At 35.3% G+C, this 24849-nt stretch overlaps 1 protein-coding gene across 3 annotated transcripts in view; it reads right to left on the reverse strand.

Annotated features, from left to right (window-relative positions):
• Window positions 1-24849, reverse strand: part of LOC118193862 (protein trachealess-like) — a 568020-nt gene that overhangs the window by 290663 nt on the left and 252508 nt on the right. The gene's annotated exons all lie outside the window — the stretch shown is intronic.

The following is a 24849-nucleotide window of genomic DNA, read 5'->3' on the forward strand; positions in this document are numbered from 1 at the left end:
TCATGTGTAACGTGTTCTTGAGCCAAGTTTCCTTCAGAAGTCCTCCACAAAGACATCCCTTCCTTTAGACGGATGGAATTCTTTGCCGTAATCAAATAATCCAAACCAATTCTTTCAACGAAAATAAATTATAAAGAGAATCATCGTTTGAACTTCATCTGATACATTATTTATGAATCGTAATTTAATGACAGTAATAAATTGATCGAATGTGTGTAAGGTTTATCCTAAGTTTTTGACAGTCATCTTTAGTTAAAGCTACTGTTCTGTCCCTTCTAATTTCAGCTTACAATTTCCTGTTAGAGTGTGTTTTTAGAATTGCGGTAAGTGCAAATGAGGATGAGCGGTACTCAAGTCGAAGTTCAACTGACTTCGTTTTACAGAGCCAGAGATTCTGACTAGCGCGCTTTTGTCTTTTGGGCTACTCTCTCTCTCTAAGCTGTTACTACGGTCGGCCGTATTTCAGGCCCTTGATAGCTTCGTCGTTTAATTAACTTTTAAGGGCCAACTCCTTTAGAATCATGATAGCTTCGGCTATATCTTTTTAGCTAAGCATTAGTTAAATTGGATTTCTTGGTATTCCTGAGTGGTCCAAGCGGAGGCTTTCTGCACGGTCTAAAACAAGAGCCGTCTGTAAATTCTTTTTTTTGAGCAATAAAGGCTAATTAACCCTTCTCGAGTTTACGTTTCTGTTTCTTGAGCTAAAGCGATTAGTCGCTTACCAGTTATCGAGGTTCCACACACATAGCTGCAAGATAAAAGACTGGAACTTTATAGTGGAAACACGAAGATCTGCAGTGTTCGAGCCCCACAGACGGCACAGTTAATCCTGCTTCCGAAATGTAACAGTCAATGTTTGGAAATTTAAAGCTCAGTTTTCGGTTGTAATGTTCTAACTTAGAATGTACAGCTAAAAATGAGGAATCTTAAGAACTGGTAAGCGAATAATCGCTTAGTTCAGAATGATAGAAACGTAAACGTACGAAGGGTTAACTACCCTTTATTATTCAAAATAAATTTAACAGTTGACTCCTTTCTCGGAGTTTACAGTAAAGCCTCCTCTTGGGCTTGAACTCAGGAATGCTAAGAATACTACTTAACTAAAGAGATATAGCCGAAGCTATCAAGATTCTACAAGGGTTGGCCCCATAAATGGCGAAGCTATCAAGGGCCTAATAACTAATGGCTATAACTAAATGGCGAAGCTATCAAGGGCCTAAAGTACGGCCGAGAGTAGAAATAGCTTGAAAGAGAGAGTAGCCTGAAAAGGCGAACGCATGCCAGTCAGAATCACCGAATCTCTAACGAAGTCAATAGAACTTCAACTTTAAATACTTGCACTTCCTTCATTTTCATTTAACCGCGATTCTGAAAGCTGAAATTAAGAAAGAACAGGAAAGTAACTTTAACTAAAATTTAATTATTAGAAATTTAGGATAAATATTACACCGTCATTAGAAATGAAAATTATGCGAATGGAAGTTTAACAGCAGGCGAAGTCAATATATTTAGAGATGTTCTTGCTCTGAAACGAACGTGCGAATGTGTATGCGTATCCAATTAATTCCATTTTCAACATTCTGAATGAATTAAACGATTTCCTATAATCAATATCGCTGGAAGTATCACTTTCACGTTCTTTCCCACGCTCTTAAACATATTGTTCTTGTAAATATGTCTTATCAACAATTCATTAGTACTAAATCATTTACGGTGTAATATCGCTTAGATTGTTCTGAATTGTTTAATGTGAGCTACTCTATCATTCATTTTTTTAATTGCGCATTTAACTACCCTTTTATTAGCATCATACCATTCATTGTACATTATCTGTGAAAATTTCACTGTTGCAATTTTGTATTATCATTTGTGGATATTTTAACTGCCTTATGCAAAAGAATTATGTTTTATGTACACTTCCCTAAATTTAATCTGCGTTTATTATATTAATACTAGCGGGCTACAGCCAAAACAAAATTTATAAGTTCTATGTACCGTTGAAAAGCAAACGTATGATAACATTTCGATATGAATGAAATCAGTTCATTCTTTCCAAGCAATCCATTCGTAAATAATTCTTTTAATTCCAAACCAGGAAACAAAAACTTAGGACACTCAGGATAATACGTATGACGTCATGATTTAAATATAATGTAATTTAACAACATTTTCTCAATATCGATAAAAGAATTAACGCTGCAATAACATATCGTGTCGGTTATATTAACCAGAAACAAAAAGGTTGCCAACAGCAGCTATTTACTTAAAATGCTGATATTAACGAAAAATTTTCGACATACAGTGATGTCACACGTAATCCCACGCTTTCTCCGACATCAGAATATTATGTTACATAATAATAATACATTTAACGTTTGGCAATGCTATTTTTATTTCATATTTGTAAAACATAAATCTTTCATTAACAAACTCTACGATTTGAAAGGGAGCAGTGGCAACACTTTCGAAATAAAACATTTTTATCTCCATCGCGAGAGACTGTTGCCACTCAGAAAAATGGGTGTGAAAATGAGCGTTTTCAGAGTTTTTAATTAATATTTCCGCTAATTAAAGTCGTACGAACATGGGAACAGTCGCTATAGCTTTCCATGGATTTTTGGAATCGGGAATAATATATTTACTATTTGGCAGTGCTATTTTTATTTCATATTCTGTAAAACTTTGAAATTTCTTATTAACAAACGCAACGACCTGAAAGCGAGCATTGGCAACACTTCTCGAAATAACGCAAATTTCTGTGTCCAGCGTGCGAAACTGTTGCCATTCGGGAAACTGAGGGCGAAAATTAGCGTTTTCAGAGTTTTTTTAATTAATATCTTCTCTAATTTAAGTCGTAAGAAGATGAAATTGGTCGAAAAGGCTTCCCACGAATTTTTAGAATCCGTGGGTACCTTACTCAAAGTTCAACTCGCCGCCGTTCTGGAGGAGTTAATGTCATAAATAAACAATAGTATAGAGAGCAAGGTACGATGAGGAATGTAAAAGCATTTTACAGGTTTAAAATATCAGCTTATGACGAAAAATTATGGTTGAGAAACAAAAGCAATCATAACTGGGAATGTTATAGGACTTTTACAACGAGTCATCCCTTTGTAAAAGTATCTGCTGACTATACATATAATTTACTACCACATCACATAAGAGGCGAGTTGAACGCATTACAATATTCTTAGATTATACAAGATATCAATTCCAGCTATGAAGTTTCCATCTAAGAGCTCATTATCTTAATGGTGGCAACGTTAAGCACTGGAAGAGAGTGGGCAGCCGATCAGAATTTCAGAGTTTCAAATTTAATGGCCATCTGATGCATTCTTAGTGGACGCGGTCAACGATGCATTTATTTCGAGAAAGCATTAATTAACTGGTCGTTAAGGGGGCGGCGACTATGAGAACTCTTTCGCTTGACCCACAGTGAAGCGATTATTAAGTAGGTTGAGCTTCGAAATACAAATGGTCGGATTATTCAAATCTGTTGTGAAGGTGTTCCGGTGCGAAGGTGTATGCGTTTCCAAATATGACATAACGCTGTAGATTGTCACCTGGATTTCTTCTGAAATGGAAAATTTGGATTTTGGAAATCTGACGAATATTCTCCTCAGATCACAAAGCCGTAGAGAGCATGCAAGAGAAGTATGGCAGGATTTTGTTGTATTCATTAAAAAGCGTGTTATTTTTATAGAATTATGCTACTTTTTGAGAAAAAATGTGCTTCACGACAGATTAATAAAATAAATACCTAAGGTGGAAACACATTACAACGGATAACTAAAAGTTCATGTGATGTGATGCACTAATGTTGTTACTTATCTCACTTGTCTGATGTAGTCAGAACAATCCCACTAGTTATGATCGCAGGAAGGAGTACCAAATTGCGTCTGTTGTTCGCCAGAGCCTTGACCACTTTACAGGTAACGGTCCGACGTATTCGACTTTATTCTACCCCAGTTTTGAAGGAGAGCACCCGAGGGCAGATCCGGAGTCTTCCACCCCTCTTCTCTACTACCAGCTCTCGATAGGACTTTTGGCTTGCCGCGTAGTTTAAGTGCCCCCTGCCGCACCAGCCGCTATAACTTTACAAAGATCCATGCCTTCTGCGGGATTCGAAAGGGGGGGGGCTTTTCGGTATGGCACTCAGCGTCATCAACCACTTTCCCGTCTGGGGGGGGCATGCACAAATGTATTAGATATTAATGATTTTGAACGTGAGAATCAAGGATCTGTCCACGAATATGTTCATGGTCAAAATTAAGCCTTTTAATATAAAAAAGTTTCTTTTAACATAAGCTGAGTTGTGAAATGGAAGTGGTTCAAGAAGCATGATCATATAACGACTCATCTGCTGGTTAAAAATTAATTAATAAAACTTCATTTGCGTTTCTTTTTCTTCCTCTTTTCCATCATCATACATACATCAATTAGTTCTAAACACTGCCCTTCCAGCCCACCTGCCAGGCGAAGCCTGCCATATGGCTATGGGGAATCGGTAAATTCAACAGCAAACGAACGTTATGCATATTATTTTTCTTCTATGAAGAAAAATAACGTTTATTCTATAAATATTAATAAAAACGAAGCGATAAAAGTAGTGTGTGTGTGTGATTATGGCAAAGCCTCGAGGGCTATCTGCCTAAGGGGAGGGATGCCTTCGTGGAGGACTTTCTAAGGGAAACTGGCTCGTACACACGTTACACATGGGGAAAACCACGAAAACGCCCATGCAGCCAGCCCGTTCGCGGGATTCGAACCTCGGACCGAGCTACCAGTGTTCAGCGACTTTACCGCTCGGCCGCTGGTGAGCCCGATAAAAGAAGAAGAAAAAATTGGCGAATCATGGTTTGGTTTATTTGATTATGGCAAAGCGCTCGAGAGCTATCTTGGCCAAAGGGAGGATGCATTCATGGACTAAGGTATATAGGACAAAGGTATCAACATACGTCACAACAAACACACGTCACGACGTGTGTCATATGTGCCTTATATGTGACGCGTTGTCAGGATCAAACGCACGTCATATAAGGAAAACCGCGAAAGCACCCGACTAGCCAGCTCGTTTGCTGGGATTTAAGCCCCGGTCTGAACTACTTCACCTCTCAGCAGCTGATGCGTTCCGAGGCGAAAGAAAAGAAATTTCTAGTCTTGGAAATCCATTATTATCCTGTTTCATGTGTGACTCTCCAGAACTGAAGGAACTAATGTCTACAAAAATTCGAATATAAAAAGGAAAATCTCAAAGCTTTCAGATTTTACATTACGCCTATAAACGGCATTTTTTTAACGTTATTCATTAAATACCTTTATTTATTAAGTATCACATTCTTCGCACTTAAACCACATAAAATTCAACAACTATATCATAAAATATTTAAAAACAACAAAACAGCATATCTTTAGAATATTTAGTTTCTTTAAATATAATACAGGGTGATAACGTTTGGTGGCAACAGTTTAAAAAAATGAATCAAAGCAGAAAGTGGAAAGACGCAAAATGTCATTTTGAGACTAACAGCCCTTTGGGTCTAACGCCTCTTTGGGCCAAAAAGTTTCGTAAAAGGGCTAGAATTCTAACAAAACAAAACCGATGAAACATGTAATATTCAAGCATAATCAGCAAAGTAATAGAATTGAATAGTTCAGTTTCAAATGGCTATTAATGTTTTGCTGTTATCAATTCATAATAAAATAAGATATTTATAAATTATGTTTATTATGATAAAAAGTATAAGCCTTTTATCAATGCAACTGACTAATTTTAAAATGTTATGCTCCTATAAATATTTTAACCTCAAAATTTCGCTTGAAATTGCCAGCAAATAATGAACGGTAGAGGTCACCCTTAGATACCACTTGTTAATGGCGATAATAATGTAGCTAATGCCGATAGAAATTGATTTTGATCATTTTTGGTGATTTTAACCCAATAACGTAAACACAAACTAATTAAATTTCACATACATAGAGTCCTCGATGAAGGCATCCTTGTTCCAAGGCAGATAAATCTCATATCTCTGGAGACATTCAATTATATAAACAAAGTAATTGTTTTTGAAAAAGAAGTGAATCTTTTTCTGCAACTTTTATTAAGAAAAACTAAGTTCTTCAACTTCCTATAATTTGTAAACTCCTGTAATTTACTATGAAAGGTGAAACATTTTTTCCCCAGTGGCTAGGCAAGAAGTTACAAAGAACTAAAATTTTACAAACTAAGGATTACAAACAATAGAACTAAGAACAAAAATATCGAAGTCATTGTCTAAGGAGCAATCTTGCCATTAGTATCTCGACTCTCCTGTATTAGTATCTGACGACCACGAAGAGCCCCTCACCCAAACAGGTGGTCTCTGTCCATTTCTTCTCCAGAATTACAAAGCGGGCAGATCGCTTGAAATGCATAGGCATTGTCTTAGGATAGGGCAAACAGAATCGCTTGAAATGCTGTCATGTCCTGTAGACGGATGGAAAGCCGCAACTGCATTGGGTCTTGGACTATTGGGAGTTAGAGAAGGACTTATCATTTTCCAACCTTTTAACGCTTTTAACTTTTCATCTTGGAATGATTTTTTATAATAAATTAAGTTGCATATCGTTCTCCAACTTTTTAACACTTTTAACTTTTTTTATCTTGGAATGATTTTTGATAATAAGTTGAGTTGGATACCATTCTCTCACTTTTTAACGCTTTTAACTTTTTATGTTGGAATGATTTTTGATAATAAATTAAGTTGGAAGCTTCATTTTGAACAGTTTACCGAATGTGTTTCAAATAGACTTAGTATTCTTAAGCGTCTAGCAGGATGTATTTGGAAGTGAGCTCCGTCCACTCTTAACATTCCATTTAATACTTATATCCTTAATGACATATTGTTGTGAACCTCTCATCACTGCCCCACTATGGGTGTTTAATAAACTTGAAGTGATGCAAAACTAAGCTCTTCGCTTGATTACAAGAGCTGTGAAGTCCACACTTATCGATGCGATGTTATTGTTGACAGGAAAAAAACCCTTTTAGGATATTACAAAAATAAGGCCCTTGGTTCTTTGTGAAAAGCTACGGCGGATGGAGGATTTTTAAGGGACAACGTAGTGAAGACTTGCCGGCATTCGCCCCTCCTAAGGCCAAATGTGATGGTCCCTTTGTTATGGAGGCACCTAATAGGAAGATAACCTTTGCCTTCTATGAAAGGACAGACAATTTTACATCCATGTCTTCTCATGGATTCGAACCCGAGTCCTTGGTATCGCATTCAGGAATAGAAGGAAAATGAGACAGCAGATGTCGCAAAGGAAGCAGCGGATTCATCCACTTTGCGAGAAGTCCCGACCCTGAGGCCAGTCTCGGACCTTAAAGAGTCGGACATTTCATCAGCTCCTAAGCATTTGTTGGGATCAAGTCTCGTTGGGATCAAGCCTCCACAGGGAAACGTGTTTATAATCTCATTCCCAAGGTCAAGACAACAACCCAAACTAATAGCAATTACATGACGTATTTCCTCACTGGTCATGGGCCCTTCCCTTCATACCTCTGCCGCTTTGGCTTGAGAGAGAATGGTAACTGTGAATGTGGGGAGGAGGGTCATCCAGATCATTTTGTGTTCTCCTGCCCACACACAGCACTGAACAGCCTCATGCAACCAGGAGCCAGATTCTGGCCATATTGGTTCCAGAATCTACAAAGTAACAGAATTGCCCAGCGGAAACTGAAAACAATAATTGACTACTGTACTAGAGATTACTCTTCTGACACTGGAAGATAGTAGTCATAAAAGTCTATATAAGCTAGTTCAATATGTCAGCAACAGAGTATGTGATATGTATGTTCAATATGTAATTTTGTATTTATGCTGTGCCAGGTTCTCATACATAAAGTTCGTACTGTATCTGAATGCTGTAATGTATCTGTACATGTTTATATCTTTTATTTATGGTACCTAATTTATACTAAGAATCACGCGTACCTCAATGGCATGCTTCTAGTAAACTTTAAGCATCATGATAACGTATATGTATGGGTGTATATATCAATATGAGTGAGAGTATGTATACTTTTATTTGTTTCGGAATATCTATGTATGTAACTATGTACTATATATCTGTATATGAGTTTGCATTTATATGTATATACATATATTTTGATTGTACTCTTCTTCAAGTGCCTTGTATGCATATGTATATCTCTTTTTTGCATTTTATAAATGTCATCTGCTCAGCCGGGGCTGCCCAGGGCTGCAGCCTGGTAACTAGTGGTTGAGTCCCGCCGAGTTGGTAACCAATTCTGCATGGATATATCTATACCTGGGTCAGAAGCCAACTCAGCGGTTTACCTCCCCTAACCACTCTACCGTCTGGGCGGCGATGTAGTGAAGCCTAGGAAATTAAAAACCCAATAAAGTCGTGGAGATGAAGAAATATGAAACTATGCAAATATAAAATAACATCTTTAAAACTGGAAAAAATGGTAAAAGTTCGTTAAAATCGCGCAAGACATAAGAAAATAAATAAATAAATGAAATAACTCGAAATTCAAAATTTGGAATTCCACGTGCACATACTCGTGTAGAATTACGTGTGTTCAAAACCTGATGTTTCCCGCCTCACCGTCTTTCCACAATGTGATGAACTGATAATCACTCACAGGTTCTTCGATTTTATTAATAAGGATGAAAGTATTGTTGCTACATTTGGAATGCCAATGACATAAAATTCCGAATTTACATCTTCATTTTTGAAGACACAACTCAAAGAAAGGAATGCTTTTCGAAATGCTGTTGCTCCATTGCGACTGTCGCGACTTATCTGCCAGAGTGCGAGGGGTCTAGCGATTCCTCACTAGCGGAGTGTGGAATCAACTCTGTCAACGATAAAGTCACCCTCTACAAACACTTAACCCCGCTCTCATTAGCATAAGCGAGGACTTCTCGACCTCTGTGGAAATGCGGGGCAATTGCCCCCGAGCCCTTCTTAATCAGGCTATTGATTCAGTTGCCCTAACAAAGCAAGGGTCCTAAGTAAAAAAAGAAAAGGGATAATTCGGGAAATGTAGAACTTCCGGGGTAATGGAACTGTAAAGAAAACTCTTACCAAACTTGCTAGACGCTTCTAAAAATAAATATAAAATTAGTCATGACGAGCTTGATTGGTTGATTTCTATTTCAATAAAGCGAACAATTATAAAAAAAAATAAAATATATCTAAACTTCCAAGTCTTTCAATGGGACAAATCTGAATTTTATCCTTTATTTCCCAGCTGGACTTTTAAACCCTAGTTTTAAATTTAAAAAACAAAGCAGTGAAAAACTAATAATATTTTTGTGAGTTTAATGTGAGATGTTTCTCACAGACAAATAAATACAATAAAAATTTAAAAACCCGAAAATCTTTAAGAAAATCTGAGAGGTTTCAGATTTTAAATTACGTCCAAAGGGGCGTTTTCTTAAAATCTTGTGTGTTACCTTTTATTTATTAAATATCATATTCTTCGCACTTAAACCATAAAATTAATTTCAAAAGCAATATCGCAAATTAATTTTAAAATGAGCCTATCTTTAGAATTTCCCATACATAAACTCGCGCGCTGGAGATAATTTTTTTTTCCTGTACAACGTTACCATGGCTCGCTTTGAAATCGTCGAGTTTTTTAACCAAAAATTCGTTAAAGTTTTACCATATATGAAATCGATAATAAAACAAATTCCAAAGTTCAAGTTTGGGCTTCCATATACCCATATTCCCAGTGGGATGACGTCATTCAAAATTCGATGGCTCTATGTACCGTTGTGTTATCACAATGCGAGAAACATGCATACATTTATGCAGATTCTTCATTATTTAATTTTTTCAATAATAGCGATAATATTGGGTGACAACAATTTGAAAAGTGAATCGGGCATTTATAGTGAACCAACGCGAAGTGCCAAAACGAAAATAATAGTCCTTGAAATAATAGTCGGGGAAATTACCCTTTTAGACTAAAAAGTTGCAACTGTTTTTTAAAAAATAAAGTAATTTGGGACATAAAGGGTTAAAAGAATCAGTAAGTTTTAGGAAATGAAAAAATTCTGAAAGAAGATGCAGGTAGAGTAGAACTCCAGAGTTATTTTGGATAACTGGAGTTCTACTGCACCTGTACATTCGTTAATAATTTTTTTTTACTGTTGTTGTGACTTATCTCACTTGTCTAACTCGGGCCCTTAGGTACGGGCGTCAGGATCACTAACCAATTTCTTGGTTGGGCGGCTTAATAATTCTTTAATTAATCAATGATTAATTCTTTAATTTTTAACCACACATCATCCGAATAATTGAGCTTTGTAAGCAGAATATGTATTTTCTTTAACGCTAACAAGGAAATTTGTCCAATTTTACCCCTTATTTTTCAGCAGATATTAATGCTGGTAATTTTTCTCTCCTTAATTTCTGTTTAACAAAATAAAGAACATTGTAAGAGATTGTAAGGTGAATCTAATTTCATTTATCTTATCAAAACCTGATTATTTTTCAAGTTAAAAAAAGCAATTATTATTAATTTTTATTTACTGCCGCTATTAAACCAAACATACGATCCTGTTTTTATTGCCAAGAGATAAAATGAAGGTAGTGTCATCCGGAAATTTAATCTATTTCTAAACAAGAAACCTGTGACATGACCGCCAGATGAGCGTGCTGAGGCTAAAGCAAAATTTATAAATTCTGTGTACACGTTTGTTTAATGAATGCTTAATGAAAAGAAAATGCTTAAAAACATTTCAGTATATATGAAATCAGTTCATTCTTTCCTAGAAACAACTCAGTCGTACATAAGAGTTTTGATTTAAAAACTCGTTCATGTAGAATAAGCTAATATGCGTAGTCAATTGAAAACATATAGAAATATAGTGTTTCCTTTTTATGTGCACTGCTGTTTGCAGAACTGTATGGTGAGGTAACGAACATAAGACAATATCCTGAAAGAAAGATAATTATGAAGAGGAAAGTTAAAATATTAAAACGGTAGTACATAAACTGACAAACATGTTTTTTTGTTATCAGAACTGGAGCCCACCAGCGGACGAGCGGTAAAGTCGCTGAACACTGGTAGTTCGGTTCGAGGTTGTAATCTCGCAAACAGGCTGGCTGCATGGGCGTTTTCGTGGTTTTCCTCTTCTGTAACGTGTATACGAGCCAGTTCCTTATGTGTAACGTGTATAAGAGTCCTTCACGAAGGCATCATTCCCAAGTTTTTAATGCAATGCTGTATAATATACACTCATAAAATATAACCGACCCTGTAGATTTATGCAGAATACGGAAGATAAAAACCACGGAAAAGCATATCAGTGAAGGTAAACGGAATAAATTACGATAATTCCTGAAAACTGCAACGACAATGCGCCTTGATTACAAGCTTTCAACTTTTCCATGCCTTTTTAGTCTAAAGGAGCTTTGTCCCTGAAGGACTATTGTTTTCGTTTCGCGATTTTGCGTTGAATCACTATAAATGTCCGTTTCACTCTTCAAACTGTTGTCATCCAATGTTAGAGTCCTGCATTATATTTCAAGAAATTAAATAATGAAAAATCTGCATAAATGTATGTCTATTTCTCGCATTGTGATAAAACAAGGGTGTATAGAGCCATCAAATTTTGAATGACTTAATCCTTCTACGAATATGGGCATGTGGCAATTTTAAATTTGGAATTTGTTTTATGATAGATTTCATGTTTTATAAAACTTTAACAAATTTTTGATTAACAATCTCAAGGATTTCAAAGCGAGGCATGGCAACACTCTACGGGGGAAAAAACCGTTTTATGTGCAGCGCGCGAGACTGTTTATCGGAAATTCTAAAGATAAGCTCATTTTAAAATTATATTGCAACATTGCTATTGAACTGAATTTTATGGTTTAAGTGCGAAAAACATGATATTTAATAAATAAAGGTAACACTTGAAACGTTAAAAAAACGCCCTTTTGGGCGTATAAAATCATAAAGCTTTTAAATTTTTGTTTGTTTGTTTGTTTTTCCTTTGTAAGTTGATAAGTAGCAAATATATTAGGTAGTAATTATAGAAAACAACGTGTAAAGTTAATATATGAAAGTGTCGTGGCCAAGAATTATCTTCTGTATACCAATATTTTCAGAAAGCAGTGTCTAAAAGACGTGAAACTTATTTTACACACTTATTCAGGAATTTATTTTGTCTATAATTAAAGAAAAAATAATGTACGCAAAATATAGGTTAAAGTACCATGCCTATGAAACTGCCTTGTAAATGTCGATAGTTAGAAATAACAGTAAGTATAGGAAGTATAATAAAGATATATCTGTGGACTATCGTATGACTCAATGTTCGGAGAAAACAACAGGAAACACATAAAAGTGGGTTCTTGGTAACTTTCTCTTGCATTAGCATGAAATAAATAAGCGACGGAAATTGACGTTAGCAAACTAAAACCAGCAGTTCTATAGCTTCGGAGGTCATTTTCACATTTAATGGTTGAAAGATAAAGCTCAGTTTGGTCTCCAAATTTGATATTACACATTTAACTATTTGATAGCAATTTCTATTGTTAAATTTTCAACATCAGTATCAGTAGGCTCAAGTTTTTTTAGCAATTTATGTATGCGTTTCGAATGAAAAAAATAACGATTTCTGGAAGTAGGTGAATATCGTAATGTAATGTAATGTAATATACGAATGTGTTGAAGCCCTCCTGGCCGATAATGACCGGCCTCATGATGAACGCAGTACAACCAACACATACAAACGAAAATACAGTTAAAAGATTAAAACAGAAATGCAGTCAGAAACATCAAAATTAAAATTCCCAGCATTGTTCTACCGCCATTTAGAAATTTCATCAAATCCCTTACAAATCTAAACTCTTTAATGCTGTAGTAGAATTCCCTTATGTTACCACGTTTTTCCTTAACATGTCGCAATAATGTGTAGTCTTTATTGCGACAGAAATGCTGAAGTAGTAGAATGTGCTGAAATTTGTAGTGCTGAAGGCAATGCGCAGACGAAATGTCGCGCATTGCCTTCAGCACTACAAAAACTACAAAGACTATTGTTACGTAAAATTAAATCTTTTCAAGTACTCCGGGAAGCGCCCATGTCCGGTAACTACTTGAGTGTAATCAAAATCACATACCATTCTCATACTTGATTTACTTGATTTACTTTTGATTACAAGGCATATGTTTGAAAGAATTAATAATATTTTGGTACATCCTTCTGATTTATGTGTTTTTGAATTTGATTGTAAACTCCCAATAATTGGAGAATTGGATATTTATACTGACGGGTCCAGGCAAGATGATAAATTGGGTGCAGCATTTGTGATTTATCATTATGGAACTGAAATTGAATATAAAAAATATAAGCTTAATAATTATAATTCTGTATTTCAATCGGAATGCTGTGCTTTACTTAAAGCCCTTCAATGGGTTAAGAAAAATTTGACTTGTGTTAATTCTATTCATATATATACTGATTGTATGTCTTTGCTTCAATCCTTGACCTCGGCCCGTCCTACTAATTTATTAATATTTGATATTAAATGTCTATTGAAATTTTTGATGCAGAATATGTGCATTCATTTACACTGGATAAAAGCCCATGTTGGCTTTGTTGGAAATGAAAGGGCCGACGTGCTGGCTAAAGAGGCGACCACTAATGATGATTGTGAATATATAGAAATTTCTGGTTCGAGAAGTTATGCAATTAGAAACATGAATAATTTTTATGATGATATTTGGAATACTAGATGGAATGAATCAGAGAGGTGCGTGGGTCTTTTGAAGTCTATTAAAATTCAAAATGGTATGCGACCAATTAGTAATATTGATTTAAACCAGTTTTTAACTGGGCATGAAAGATTTCCCGCGTACCTCTCGAGATTTAATTTACAAAATTCAGACTTGTGTGGTCATTGCCATCAAGTTGGTAACGCAGATCACTTCTTGAATCATTGTTCCTTACTGGAAAATTTGAGAAAGAAATGTTTGGAGATAAGTCATGGAACTTGGAAATTTTAAAAACATATTCTAAATGTGCAATGAATTTGATTAATTCTAATAGAGTTGAATTTGGAATATTTGTTTAGTATTGTGTATATTTATCTTTTGATTATATGTATTATATTCTCAGTTATGAGTATTTATAGGTTTACTACGGAAATTTTGAAATTTTTTTGTGTATTGTTTTATTTGGTGCATTGTGGATGTTTTGTGCATGTGGTGTTTCGGGGGGATGCGGTTGATTGTTGCATGGATGTGGCCTTGCAGATGTTGAGAATCCTGATGGATTACCAGATTTAAATTATCGAAATCAATGGTGGTTTTGAGTTTCAGGAATTTGATTTTTAAATTTTATGGAATTTTTATATTTTTTCTTAAATTTTAAATTGTAGTTTTTGATTTTAAAATGTTCTGAAATTTTAAAGTTTTAAAATTTTTCTTATATTCTGTTCTTGATGGAGTAATTGCTGGGGTTTTAATGTGATGCAGGGCAATCTTGGGTTTTTCCAGTTTTGGTTTTGGTTTGGTTTTTGGTTTTTGGCAGTCTTGGAGCTTCTTTTCTATGATTATTAAAGATAATTAATACATTTGAATTCAGATAGTGGTAGGACTATTAAAGTAAATTTTTGAAATAAATTAATAGTTAAAATGGAATTATGATTATACAAATAATATGCTATTAAAGTAATATTGTGGGGAATTCGGTTTGACCTTCTACAGGTTATTTAAATTGGGAATTCCTCGATGGCTTTGGACCGCCTGTGCTTGTTCCGAAAATTCATGTGAATGAATGTTTCTTGAGAGTTTCCGCAACTCTGTTTGCCCGTGGGGTTTTTAATTGTTTTTGGATTTTGAATGTTTCGTGCTGTGCTTCGTTGTTTGTATGTCTCTTCCTGATTTTTAGTTCGTTAATTAACCTCCAATTATTTTTAGTTAATTAGCTTCTTTTTCTCTCTTCTTTCCTTTTGTGGTCTTGAGGGGGTCGACCCTTTATGGTCATATGGTCCAGTGGGACTAGGAGGATTGGGTCTTCCCTGTATTATGACTATTATGACCATTCTCATACTTTTAGAAACTTCCGAAAGTTCAACAAATAATCTTTTCTTTTTCACTAAATGTTTCATCTCTCTTTCCAGCAATCATAATAGGAATCCTCGGCTTTACCAATAATAATTCTTTTTGACGTTTGAATATCGAATGCATCCGCGGCATTACCCGTAGCAGCCTTTTTGGTCAGCATGTCGGCCCTCTTTTTGCCTACTAACCGTTACGCGGCCAGCCTTCGTCTGACTTTTAAATGTACCGTAAAAAATACCTAAAGGGAACACCGAATTTTAAATTTAAAACCTGCACCGAATTTTACTCTGCAGATCAACTTTATCAAAAAATGATAAAATGTATCACATATTAAAAAAAGTACAATGAAATAATCAATATCTTATAACACAAATATTAATTATCCTAATAAATAAATTAACCAACTTCCCGTTACAAAATCTTAAGAATTCAAACGATATAAAGGAAGTTAAGAACTTTGTTTCCTAAAAAAATCGTGCAAAACTTTTTATATAATTAAAAGGTACTTTTCTGTTTTGCCGGCGCAAACGATAAAATCACCAATAATGGTACAACTGATGCCAAACGGAATATCTTCGCTGGTAACCTTTCACACCTCATTTTCAAAACAAGTCGCAACCATTTCTTATCACATTGATTGTTTCTTTCAATATTGGCATACACTTACATAGAATTTTTGCAAGATAGTTCAATTTTATGCCCTAAGACGATTCGCGGTAATTAAGTCAATTAGAATGCAATCAAACCGCTCACCCGAAAGCGAAAATATAGAAAAGGCAAATACAAGAGTTAAATTCATTAATTCTAAGGAGAATGCACTAGCAAAGTAAAGCATTACGGTTTTACATGATTTATGAGTAAGCTATTCATACGAATTGAAATAATTCTTGCATTTAAACTTGCATTCCAAATAAAAATTTAACCACTTGGGGTCACGTGATACGAGCCGACGAATCAGGATGTTGAACCATGAAAGCATTCTCTTTCTTTAGCCCTGTGAAAGCATAGTAAATTCTTAAATTAACGTCATTTTACAAATTTATTGTCTTTATATATTGGTATTTTACAAAATTTTAAACCATATTAAAATGTTTATGCCTTCAAAATAAAAACTTCTTAGAACTAACATTCGTTAACATATTTTATGTGTATATTGTATGTTGTCGCCAACTAAGTCTGCTTGGCGAGATTTACGCCGGCACGGAAAAGTACCAATTAAAATTATATATAATTAAAACATAATATAAAAAGTTACAACGAAATAAGCAATAAATCTCATGTTTTCGAGAGAAAAAAGTCAGCAGTCCAGTATCCGAAGCAATGAATGAAAAACTGTTGCCAAAACCACATTTCTAAAAGAATGAAACTATCATCAGAAAGCAATAATCAATCAAAATTGTGCTTTTGAGATGACATAATTCAAAATATACAAACCTCTTTGCCATTAGCTAATAAAGAAAGAGATAAAAAAAAAAAAAAAAAAAAAAAGGAAATTCTTTCTGTTGTGCCTCGAGAGACACATGCGCGTCAGAATAAGATTGCGATGTGCCTGTTGCGTGTCCAAAAATCAAAAGAAAATAAGCAGCATGAAATAAGCAATATCTCTTAATACAAATATTAGTTATCCTAATAAATAAATAACCAACTTCCCGCTGGAAAAAAAAATCATGCTAAACGTTTTAGTATCTTAAGAACAGTGAAATAAGCAATACATATTTTATCTCATAATTTCAACAGTCAGCAGTCCAGTATACAAAGCATTGAATGAAAAACTGTTGCCCAAACCACATTTCTAAAAGAATGAAACTATTCGAAAGGATACGATTTCATCAAAAAAATTTAAATAAAAAAAACCTGATTCGAATTTAAAAAAAAAATCGCTTCGAAGTGCCCTGGTTCTTATCTAGATGCACCTATGTACCAAATTTCGTAACCCTGGGTATATAAGGGTATTCGCAGCTCGAACGAAAGACACACACACACACACACAGACAGACTCTTTCTTTTATTATATGTAGAGATTAAAGTATTTACTGTTTTGTCCGTTTCACAGAAAAAAGAAGGAAAGAAAAAAGAATTGAGCACTTTTACATGTTATTTCTGGGAAATAATTGTAATATATTTATTTTAAAACACGGTTTCTTAAACTTTTTTCACACGCGACCCCTTTTTATCACTGAAATTTTCTCGCGGCCCCCAGGACCCCATAATATTTACAAAAATTTTGTGGGACCGCATTAGTATTGCGCAAATCCGACAAATGCGTGAGTGAAACTATCAATTTTTTCACTTGTACTGTAATATACTATTGCAGATTTAGGTCATTAACTTTAAGTTTTAATTTTAAGATATAGAACAATGGGAAAATTTTAAATAAGTAACAGACGAAGTGGCAGCTTCACGTGCAAAGAAAGGAAGATGAACTTTTACATTATAAAAAGAATGCGTCGAAATGTTTTCGTTTTTTTCTCTGAACTGTATTATCTTTATCTATTTTCAGATACATTGTGTAAAAATATTTGGTAATTGTAAAATTATTATATTAAGTTAAAGAAATATCAAAACTGCTAAAATTTTTCGCGACCCCCTGCTGCAAGTCTCGCGACCACCTTGGGGGTCGTGACCCATAGTTTAAGAAACCCTATAAGGTATTTCTCCCACCTTCTCAGCGTGCCTTCGTGGTGTAGTGGTTCTGCCCGCTGGACCGTTATTCCAGAGGTCCGTGGTAGGCGATTGCTAATTTTTCCTCTTGCTTGCTCCCAAAAATACGTAATGTCTCTACAGTGGCGCCCGAACTAAAAGGGTTGTGGATGATGACTTTCCACACCAAGGATTTGGCGATAGGGTCCTCTAAAAACCAAGGTATTTCTCACATCTTCTTATCGTGCCTTCGTGGTGTAGTGGTTCTACACGCTAGGCCGGTATTCTAGAGGTCCGTGGTTCGAAGGCGGTTGCTAATTTTTCCTCTTGCCTGCTCCCAAAAATACCTAATGTCTCTACAAACCTGCGTTAAAATTTAGAATCGAAAATTTCCTTTAATAATAAGGCATAGAAAAAAATAGAGTGGAAAATAGATATTTAATCATTTTTACAGCTATAGAAGTTTTATAATGGAAAATAACTTTTTCTAAACATTTGACGGTACTTTTCCGTTTTGCCGGCGCAAGCGATGAAGTCGCCAATAATGGTACAACCGATGCCAAACGGAATATTCTCGCTGGTAACCTTTTACGCCTCATTTTCAAAACAAGTCGCCGCTTTGTCTTATCAGATTGATTGTTTCTTTCAATACTAGCATATAATTACATAGAATTTTTATCAGATACTAGTTAAGTTTTATATCTAAGGCCATTTTCGGTAATTAAGTCAATCAGGATGCAATCACAGCGCTTACCCGAAGCCGAAAATATAGAAAAGGTAAAGTCAAGGGTTAAATTCATCAATTCTAATGAGAATGCATTAACGAAGTAAAGCACTGCAGTTTTACATAATTTCTGTGTAAGCTATTCGTACGAATTAAAATATTTCTTGCATTTAAATTTGTGTTCCAAATTAAGATTTAACTTGAAATTAATGTAGATAATTACTGAGAGCATTAGATTTTTGTAGAGTAGTTTACGTGAGATGAGATCGTTTGGGTTCACGTGATATGAACCGGCGAATCAGGATGTTGAACCATGAAAGCATAGTAAATTCTTAAATTAATGTCTTTTTACAAATTTATTGTTTTTATTTATTGGCTTTTTATAAAATTTTAAGCGATATTAAAATGTTTATGCCTTCAAAAAAAGAATTCTTAGAACTAACATTTTTTTAAATATTTTTTATGTGTATACCGTATGTTGTCGCCAATAAAGTCTGCTTGGCGAGATTTGCGCCGGCGAAACGGAAAAGTACCCATTTGACTGTAAAAGTTAAAATGGATGATATAAGGTTTCTGGAGATGCAATTAAAAAAATACCTTTCTTTCAAATTTTGATCTTAAGATTAACACTTGGGTTCACAATTTACATTTTCCTGAAATTATTATTGTGACGCTGGAATTTTCCAAAAAAAACGTTGTATCTGACTCAAATTTTGAAAAAAAAAATCGCTTCGAGGGGCACTGGCTGTTGAATAGATGTACCAAATTTCGTAGCCTTGAGTCTGTTAGCGCACGAACAGCACAAACGAGAGTCACCACAGACAGATAGACTCTTTCTTTCTTTTATTATATGTAGACAGAACACCGATATAGGCTTTAACCCGGTTGATTTGCACTTCATGTACAACTTTTACGAGGAGGTCTTTTATATATGAGGCTAAAATATTGGTGTTATCAACATCTGCATCTGCAGGTGAATGTCGCTTGTGGGAACTAACCAGCTTGTGATGTTCCAAGATGACAAACGTCACATGGTCTTGAAGCCGGACTGACATACCTCCGGGGAAAGCTTGCCGAGTGAAAGCTTCCGGAAGAGACGGCTGCAAATAAAAATAAAGGCCCGAAGAGAAATCTTCGGTGAGCGAGCGAACGTTGCTGTGGCAAGTGGGCCAAATTACCTATCTCGCTGAGAGCGCAGCTTAACTTAATCAGGGCCCGATTGTAGTGAATGCGTCATTAGACGCAGTCGCGCTCTGCATGTTAATGCTGCCGTCGACTCCGGAGAGGAGACCGCGCCGCAAAAGCTAAATATTTATCCCGGGCGCCGGAATACGTGCGCGGAATCTCTCGTTCTCTCTTAAGCCCCGCCTTTTGCTTTTTTTCTTTCTACTCTTCTTTTGCTTTTCTTTTTTTACTTTCTCCGGTTCGTCGCAATCTGCGCAGAGCCAATAGAAGGAAGAAGGCAAAAAATATATATATAATATGGCTCTGGGAATGTTTAGAACGCTTCGCCCCCTTCCCGTCATCCCGCTCGACAATGGCGTCCTGTGTGAAAGAGCGAAAAATCACTTCAAAGACGGGTATATATATATATATATATATATATGCCTGGCAATGCTTCATTATCGACACTTTCTGAGCTTCACGAGGTCACTCTCGAGCCATTTGCAATCTTGAATTCTGGGAAGTAAAAAATGTGGTAAGAAAATAATATTCTGACGCTGTGCGTTATATCAAACAGTGATCGATCTCTTGAGGTTTTCCCAAATGAACACGAAGTTTGAGACTTTTATCTTTAGAAAACACGTCTCTCATTTTTATGTTTCACTTTCAAAATACGAACTGTCACTGCTTCGGGTTAAATTTCTTGCTTTCGAAAACAGGAAAATGATTTCTAGAAAAGCTTAGATAGTCATTAATAAAGAAAATAACATATCGCAAGGTAACTGTATAAGGTGTTCCTTCCGCCTTCTCAGCATGCCTTCGTGGTGTGGTGGTCTGCACGCTGAGCGCGTATTGCAGAGGTCCGTGGTTCGATTCCCGGCGAAGGCGTTGGCCATTTTTCATCTTGCCAACTTGCAAAAAAAAAAAAATCGAAATGTCTCTACAACTGTCATTGAATACTTTCCTATATAAAATTCCACTTTGTTGAACTAGGGCTGTGTTGCAACGTGCGTTGAGATGTGAAGGTCTGAAACTGAAATAGGCATTTCATGCCGTTCAGAAATCTCCACATAAAATTTAAATTAACATTCTGACAGGGAAATGGAAAGCGAGAATGATAGTAAGGATAGTAACATTGAATTGGATCTATCGGAACTGCTGTTTATCGTTCCGCGATACTGTTGACCATGTTGGTCGGGATCCCGTAAGTGTCAGGCGAATATGGAATTAAGGGCAGCAGGAGGGCGGGGTAGAGTATCTCAGTTACCCCGAGCCACTAGCGCCTGACTGAAGGGACATGTTGTCCTTTTATGTTTATGACTTTGGCGTATCGGTATGAGGTACCTTTTCTTTTTTGCACAACTAACCGTTACATTTCTGATTAGCCGTTGCATTTCTGATTGCAGCCGTTACATTTCTGATGCGTTAAGACCCGGGGCTATGTCATATCTTCGAGGCCTGCTTAACCCCATTTTTTAACAATATAATGCTCGACCACATGTTGCCATACTGTCCTGAACATTCCCGATACAGAAGATGTTCGACTATTGCTCTGGCTCTCATTTTGTCCACATCTCTCACCCAGAGAACATCTGGACGAAGATTGCCGAGAGACTGGCACACCACTATTCGCCAGCCACTGCAATTGATGAAATTGATATAGTGTTAAAGCCATATGAAATGAAGTACCCGTGTGTATTATCCAAACTCAGTTCGACTCGATGACTAGTCAGAGTACAACCATTATTCTGTCAGAAGCGAGAACCTCTGAGCGTTACGGGTTTAGCCCTGAAATTTCAAAGTTCCTCAGAATGTCATGAATAAGTGATATTTTCTTGATTTTAATTAAAAAAAAGACTCTCTCATTTTGTATCTTGATTCCTTTTCTTCCAATATACATCCAAACCGAAATCAGATGCATTTAAAAGCTAGCAGAAATTTTTATGTATAATGAATATAGAAGACAGCCTTCTATACGGAATTTTCCGGCCATAACGCTGAGAAGGTTTTAAAATAGTAGTCTAATCATATAAAAACTATTTCCGTCATTGAACTTAACGTCATTCAATAAACACTCAGAAATATTAAAACATAGCTAAATTGTTATGGGTAACGAAAATCCAATTGATTTTATAAAACTGAAAGTAAATTAAATGTTAAACTTCAACAACTAGAAAACTGCGGAATAAATTCCAGACAAATTTAGCAACCTCCAGTGAAATGCTTATTTGCAAATTACCATTTCCGCAAAATTTTTGATCTAGTGTAATCTGACCTATCTATCTCCCCCCATAACTAAATTACCACAAGGATTAATTTAAATTTAAATCCCCACAATCATGTTTAAGTGATCTGAAAAGTGGGTACAGTAAGACATATAAAAGCTTTCACAATACAAATTTACAAAAAATAGAAAACAACAAGTATGAAGCCTTGCGATCTGCTATTTCGACAATAATCTAGCCTGCTGTATTTGCTTTCAAACAATGTAAATTTCTTCTCTGTTTGGAAAGTAAAACGCTTCAGAAATAAGAAAATGAAACACAGATAATCAAAGTCGAGCCCATTTTTAGTTGAATTCACATTAAACTTTTCCCCTAGTGGAAAAATTCTCATCCGGACACCACATGACTTCCTTGTAACGCCTATTACGTTGCAGTGTTCCTCCCTTTTATTCTACTAAACTAAGTGTTGAGAAACCTAGTGAACAGCTAACCGAATAATCCGTTAAGTCCAAGAATAGAAACGTTAACCCAAGAAGGATTAATTACCATTTATTTGCTCTAAGTAAAAATATAGAGTGGCCTCTTTGTCAGGGCGTACAACAAAGCCTCCACTTCGGTTTAAACTCAAAAGCGTAAGAAATAAGAACTAACTAATGACTAACTAAAGAGATTTAGCCAAAGCTAACAGAATTCTAACCTAGTTGGCCCGTAAACTGGTAGTATTTTCATGTTATTTAAAGGTATCTGGCTTTGAGGATTAGGGAAAAAAAAAAAAAAATTGACTCAATTTATTATAATTAATATAACTATAATACATGTAATTATAAAGTAAGGAACATAGAACTGTAAAAATAGACAAGCAATTGATAATAATCTTTGCTATAATAATTGTTGTAAAAAGTTTCAATCTTTGTTATAAGCAACCGGCCAACTACGAATATACTCACTACGAGTATACTCGTAGTTGGCGCTGCCATGAAACATTTATCGCAAAAACCGACTACGATATAACTCGTATAATTAACAAAAAATAATAATTAAAAAAAAATCTGAAAGGTTTCAGAATTTAAATTACGTCCAAAGGGGCGTTTTTTAACATTTTGTCTGTTACCTTTATTTACTAGTTCTTCGCACTTAAACCATAAAATTCAGTTCAAGAACAATATCGCAAAATAATTTTAAAATGAGCATACCTTTAGAATTTCCGATACAGAGTCTCGCGCGCTGGAGATAAAAACTTTTTTTCTCTACAACGTTGCCACGGCTCGCTTTGAAATCCTTGAGTTTCATAATCAAAAATTCGTTAAAGTTTTACAAAATATGAAATGGGTAATAAAACAAATTCCAAATTTCAAATTTGGTCTTCCACATGCCCATATTCGCAGTAGGATGACGTCATTCAAAATTAGATGGCTCTATGTACCGTTGTTTTATCACAATGCGAGAAATATACATACAGTTAATGCAGATTATTTAATTTTCTTCAAATATAATGCAGGACACTAACATGGATGGACACAGTTTGAAAAGTGTGTGTGTGTGATTATGGCAAAGCCTCGAGGGCTATCTGCCTAAGAGAAGGGATGCCTTCGTGGAGGACATTCTAAGGGGAACTAGCTCGTATACACGTTACACATGGGGAAAACCACGAAAACGCCCATGCAGCCAGCCCGTTCGCGGGATTCGAACCTCGGACCGAACTACCAGTGTTCAGCGACTTTACCGCTCGGCCGCTGGTGGGCCAGTTTGAAAAGTGAAACGGACATTTATAGTGATTCAACGCAAAATCGCGAAACGAAAACTATAGGCCTTCAGAGACTAAGCCCCTTTGGATTAAAAATATTTTTATCTCCAGCGCGTGAGATTACAGCCAGTCGGAAAATCATCTTTCAGTTTTAATTAGCAAACTTGGATTCATGAAAGCAATGTGTTGCTACGGCCGGAAAAAAAAATATTTTAATCAAAAATTCGTTAAAGTTTTACAAAATACGAAATCGATAATAAAACAAATTTCAAATCAAAAATTTGGGATTCCAGATACCCATATTCGCAGGACGATGACGTCATTCATAATTGGATGGCTCTAGGTACCGTTGTTTTATCACAAGGCGATAACATAACATTTATACATATTCTTCATTATTTACTTTCTTTAAATGTAATATAGGGCGGTAATATTTGGTGGCAGCAATTTGGAAATTGAAACAACGCTTGTAGTAAATCAACGCTAAATGCCGAAACGAAATTAATAGTCCTTCTGGGCAAATTGCCCTTTTAGACTAGAAGAACTGAAAGCTTTCAGATTTTATATTACGCCCAAAAGGTTTTTTTTAAACGTTTTGTGTGTTTATTTATTTATTAAATATATATTATTAAATATCATGTTCCATCACTTAAACCATAAAATTCAATTCGACAGCAATATCTAAAAATATTTAGAAGAATAGAATTTCCGATACACAGTCTGGCGCCCTGGAAATAATTTAAATGTTTTTTATTTATTTATTTATTTATTTTTTGTACAGTGTTGCTATTGCTCGCTTTGAAATCATTTAGTTTCTTAATCAAAAATTTATAAATGCTTCACAAAATATGAAACAGATAATAAAACAAATTCCATATTTGGGTTTCCAGATATCCATATTCGGTGCATGATTACGTTATTTATAAATGGATAGCTCTAGGTACCGTTGTTTTATCACAATACGAAAAACGTACATACATTTATGCAGATTCTTCATTATTTCGTTAAATATAATGCATAGCAATAATATTTGGTGGCAACAATTTCAAAATTAATTCGCCGTATATAGCGAATCAACGCAAAATGCCAAAACAAAATTAATAGCTTTCCTGGGCTAACAACCTTTGGGCTAAAAAATATCTAAATTCAACATCTTTCTCATAAATACATGTTTTGTATTTTTATTTTAGATTTAATTAAAATTTGTTGGCGTGGTGGAACCGTTTTTGAAAATATCGCTCGGCAGTGAACGTGT

This window comes from Stegodyphus dumicola, chromosome 6 (genome assembly GCF_044657685.1).
Source record: "Stegodyphus dumicola isolate Sdum_Otavi_A_Nest chromosome 6, ASM4465768v1".
In the NCBI taxonomy this organism is placed as follows: Eukaryota; Metazoa; Arthropoda; class Arachnida; order Araneae; family Eresidae; genus Stegodyphus; species Stegodyphus dumicola.